The sequence below is a fragment of the Oratosquilla oratoria genome, unplaced genomic scaffold (genome assembly GCF_046742065.1).
Source record: "Oratosquilla oratoria isolate Oo_2021 unplaced genomic scaffold, ASM4674206v1 SCAFFOLD58, whole genome shotgun sequence".
Taxonomy (NCBI): domain Eukaryota; kingdom Metazoa; phylum Arthropoda; class Malacostraca; order Stomatopoda; family Squillidae; genus Oratosquilla; species Oratosquilla oratoria.
This window is the reverse complement of record NW_027467722.1, coordinates 638,110-643,825: the sequence shown is the minus strand read 5'-3', so window position 1 is coordinate 643,825 and position 5,716 is coordinate 638,110.

Here is a 5,716-nt window from a genome sequence, read left to right as displayed (position 1 = left end):
TTTTAGAAGAAAATAAGATTATGAAAGATTCACAACATGGCTTCCGAAGCAAACGCTCATGTCTAACTAATCTCCTTGACTTTTTTCATGACGTCTTTAACAAATACGAGGAATGTAGATCTGTTGATATAATCTATCTAGATTTTCAGAAGGCATTCGATAAAGTCCCCCATAAACGATTGCTCGACAAATTAAAAATGCACAGCATTTCTGATAATATCCACAACTGGATTAAAGATTGGCTCTCAGAGCGGAAACAGAGGGTCGTAATTAACGGGGCATCATCTAGCTGGCTCGACGTTAAAAGTGGCGTACCGCAAGGATCAGTTTTGGGACCCGTCTTGTTCTTAATATATATAAATGATCTAGATGACGGCCTCCTCTGCAAAGTATCAAAATTTGCTGATGACACAAAAATTGCCGGTAAAGTAACAACCACCAAAGAGAAAGAAACTCTACAATCCGATCTAGATAAATTATCAAGTTGGGCTAGCAAGTGGCAAATGAAATTTAACGCTAACAAATGTAAAGTTATGCACATTGGAGGTAACAATGATCACATCCAATACCAAATGAATGGCGAAATACTGGATTCAGTAACTAAAGAAAAAGATCTAGGAGTCTTAATATCAAATGATTTGAAGCCAAGTCAACATTGCTCAGAAGTTGTTAAAACAGCAAACAAATTAGTTGGCTTCATCGGAAGAATCTTCGAAAATAAATCAGAAAAAATATTGCTAAACCTCTATAACTCCTTGGTTCGTCCCCATCTAGAATACTGTGTACAATTTTGGTCCCCATACTACCAGAAAGATATTAACAAACTAGAAAGAGTACAACGGAGAGTGACCAAAATGATACCAAGGCTGAGAAATCTGCCGTATGAAGAAAGACTAAAAAATCTAAACTTGTTCTCACTCTCAAAAAGAAGAATGCGAGGAGATTTGATTGAGGTTTTGACAACATTAATGTCAACGATTACTTCTTATTAGACCAATCAAATACAAGAAAACGCAACGATTTCAAAGTAATTGGCAAAAGATTCTCTACGAACGAAAGTAAGCACTTCTTCTTTAACCGGGTTGTTAACGTGTGGAATTCGTTACCTCCCAGTCGTCGAAAGTAACACGATAACAACATTTAAAAATCGCTTAGACAAATACTTGGAATCTAATCCGCAGATAAAATATTATCCTTTGCAATAAAAGAAATGACAACCAGACATTTAATCATAATTGGATTAATCGGATAGGATAGTGATAGCAGTAGTGTTAGTTCGAAAGTAACACGATAACAACATTTATAAATCGCTTAGACAAATACTTGGAATCTAATCCGTAGATAAATTATTATCCTTTGCAATAAAAGATATGACAACCAGACATTTAATCGTAATTGGATTAATCGGATAGGATAGTGATAGCAGTAGTATTAGTTCATCTTCTATCGCTTAGTTGCCCTGTTTCCTTAACTGTAGTGTAGTTTAGTTAACACAAACAGCCTCGTTAGGGCCAGTAGGCCTGCTGTTGTTTGTTCTTCCTTTGTGTTCCTTTGTGTTCCTCCTGTCCCCTTCCACCTCCTCCTCCCCCTTTTCCCCTTCTTATAGTTCCTCCTCCTATCTTTTCCCTTGGTCTCCCTCCTTGTCTCTCTCCTTCTCGTTATCTACATTACCTCCTTTCTCTTCCTCTTTTGTCTTCTTTCTCTGAGAAGAAGAAGAGACGTACTTCGGCGACGTCGCCGGCGGGATCGAACCCGAAGACCCAGTCATAGGTCTTGCCAAAGTCCACGAAAGCTTTACTTCACATGGGCTCCCCCGAAGTGGATAAGCTCGTGGATCGTTTCGAAGTCCTTGGAAGCACGGCCCCCAGACGAAAGGGACAGTCCAAGCTGGGCGTCGCGTTCGTTTCTCCAGCGCTTCTGTCCTCGGGGACAGTGTCGTTGTAGAAAGTAGATGATGATCACCAGTGGGGATGAGTCTCTAACCGTGGAATTATAGGTGTCTCTGGTCCGTAGTGGCGTCGCTACAGTCCCCTATAACGAGGGGGTGGGGGCTTCTGAACTGATTTCAGTAGAGATGAGTCTCCGAACTTAAGATAATAGGTGACTTTGGTCGGTAAGGGTGTCAGTGAAGTCTCCTTAAAGCATTCGCTAACCACCACTAGTGTTTGGTTAGTGGCCTACAAGGGCGCTGAGGAACCCCAGTTGTGTGTGTGTAACCCTGTGGAAACCCCAGGGGCTGAGGAACCCCGGAAGAGGGGTTCCTGAGCAGTCACTACAGGGACCGGAGGAGTTGTCGGGCCCTGCTGGCGGTCTGGTCGAAGTCATAATGCATGAGGTTGGTGTAGTCACAGAAGGGAAAGACCGGAGGACCATTCAACGTCCTTGGCTGGATGGATTCTGACCCCAAGTCTGAGAGAAAGAGAGAGAGAGAGAGAGAGAGAGAGAGGAAAATAAGTGAGGAAATAGACCAAAAAGAAAGAAAAAATGCGACACTTGCGGTAACCTTCCAACAGGCTCTGACATGTCTGGCAACCAGACTTCGGAAACTTCGAACTGAAGAAGAAGAAAGAGGAGTTACGGCAGGGGTTTTCTTGAGCGTTCGAAGAATTAATAAGTGTGTTTCCAGCCCCCGGCCTCAAGAAATGTGGTCCATCGGGAGACTGCAATGCCAGAAGGAGTTCCCGGGTTTCCGACCGTAATTCCGGAGGACAGGAATGCCAAAAGACGTCCTTATGTGTGGCCTAGCAGCGTAAGGCTAACATACACAAAGGTACATACAAACATAATCATATTTACATGCAGACATACAAAGATGTAGCCTAACCAAGGCACACACACACACACTTCAACCATACCAACACCCACCCCACATCCATTTGTATCTTAGCTTTTAGTGGATGAAGTGTCACCTCTACGGACTGCAAACTGCCTGCATGAAAAGCAGTGCAGCAAGGCACAGCACCTTCACACCAGGGCCCGACAGCCGGGGCTGGTTTACCCACACAGCTTCCTTTACATGGCAACCCTCCCACCTCGTCCACAGAAGCAATTACAGAGCCGTCAAGAAGAAATCTTCCTTGGCCTTTCTCACCCATTCATAACCACTCTCCATTCATACCTATCTCTTCCCCTCTCCCTTCCCTGTTCGGCAGACATGCCCCTTGTACCCACGGCCCTATTTCACCCTATCCATCTCATTGTCGGTCTTCCCCTTAAGTCCATTTCATCCACCTCCGCCTTCTACACTCATTTTGTTAGTCTTTCTTCATTCTTTCCATATACCCTAGCCATCTCCGTATTCTTTGGTCAACCCTATCTACCAGCCGTCTTTCCACCCCCGCTCTCTGCCTCACCTCTTCATTTCTCTCTCTATACATCTTCGGAACCCCCACCACACTCCTTATATATTTCACTTTAAACACATTTTGATTCTTGTCTAAAAACCCACCATCCCGTTTCCAGTCAGTGAGAGACCCCTGTTATGGCAAAGCCCTGTCACTTGCGACAAGCCGCTGTCTTTTTTTTCCTAGGCCGATGTTGGGTCGCCTCCCCGCCTAGCCAGGACATTCGGGAACCGGTTCGGCAAGCACGCAGTGGGCCCGGGGAATCGAAAACATGGCCACCTGCTCATGAGTTAATGAACTGTATTTGCTGGACTACCCGACTCATCCTTGAAATCCAAGTCTCTGCCCCATCCAGTGTCGTGGGAACATAAGAACATAAGAATGAAGGAGACTGCAAGAGACCATAAGGCCTACACTAGGCAGCTCTGTATCCATCACCACCTGTCATCCCCATGGTGGGAAGAGTCGCCTTCCATTTGTACAGACTTCTCTTCGCGTTTCCCCCAGATACCTGCATGCCTTCTGCCACTTACGAGATCTTCGGCAGAGCGCTCAGAATCTTCGAAGTCTGCTGCTTGGCAGGCCCTCTTCGACAAAGAATTTTGGAGTCTGCCGCTCAAGAGATGGTTTCCTTCGTCAAAGAATCTTGGGAGTTCGCCGCGCACGAAGTCTACTTGGGCAAAGCGTCCGAGACGTTCAAAGTGTGCTGTTAGATCGCGAGGGCAAAGAGCAACTGGATGAATGAGGCACCAAACCCAAGAGGTTACATGTTGGGAACATCTTGCTAGGGTAGTGAACTAAACGTTTATCCATTTCCACACACACACACACACACACACACACACACACACACACACACACACACACACACACACACACACACACACACACACACACACACACACACACACACACACACACACACACACACACACACACACACACACACACACACACGCACGCACGCACACGCACACACATCCCCTGAAAGAACTTAAAACTAACCGAGGAAAAAAAAGATTATGCAGATCTCATAGTCTACACTGGTGGGTCACAACGCGTGGACCATAATGAACTCCCCCAGTGGACCAGAGTCTCGCAGTGTGATCCACAGACGTAAACCTGGTAAGAGTTATTGGATGCAACACGACTAATTTGAGTCAAATTCAGTCTTCTGAGGTTAATGAACAGCAGTGTATAAGTATGGGGGAACTTGAGAAAATACATTGAGCACCCGTTGTTATCGCACAACCAGAAAATAGAAATAAATAAATAGATGAATAAATTAATAAGATTAGAATAGAATTATATATATATATATATATATATATATATATATATATATATATATATATATATGTGTGTGTGTGTGTGTGTGTGTGTGTGTGTGTGTGTGTGTGTGTGTGTGTGTGTGTATGCAGAAATCACTTGAACGCGTGACCGAGCGCTTTCGTATATAGGATAGACGAAAGCGCTCGGTCTCCTTTCTGTTATTTTCCTATTGTTTTTTCTGCATATTTATATATATATATATATATATATATATATAATATATATATATATATATATATATATATATATATATATATGACATATTTTTCTTTACTTTTCAAATGCATGAAAATTATATAGAAATTGATGGCCATCCCGTATTGAATATAATCCTTGTCATCTTTTGTATTTATATGCATATATAGATTTGTCAATTTTAATGTAATCTGACAAGCGAAAATTGACTCGTTAGCTCCTAGATCAATTCCTTTGAGGCCAATAAAAATAATCTGGCGTTAGAACCCAGAACGAAATTAGAATTGAGAACCACAGGAATCGGTAGGAAAGTTGCAGCATCAATCGCCCTCAACCGCAAGCCTCAATTCTGAAGCGGCTTTTTTTTTTTTTTTTTTTTGCTCATGCAAGATGATTGTTTACACATACAAACCTTACTTTTAGATATGGTTACGCTAGTCAACGGAATGGTTGGATTGCAACAAATTACATTGAATTTCGTTCAAGGTTGGAGTGTGAAGCTACAGTTACGCTCCAACCTTGGACGAAATACAATTGAATCTTTGGAATCCAACCATTCCGTTGACTAGTGTAACTGTACCTTTAGACAAAATAACATGATAAAGAATACTGCCAATGTCACTGAACTAATAACAATGTAGGAATTTTGTCTAATATAAAACCAAAGGATTTTATTCAGCTGAGGGCTAGCCCAACGACGCCCAAGCAACTTTTGTCGATTTGTTGTCTTATGGCTCCTGCTGGCCTGCAACTAAAAGCTTCTTTTAGCCCAATTGAAAATGCTCCAGCCTCGCGAGGCTTATTCGAAAAGTCCGAAATTTCTTTCCAAAGAACAAAAGATCGTT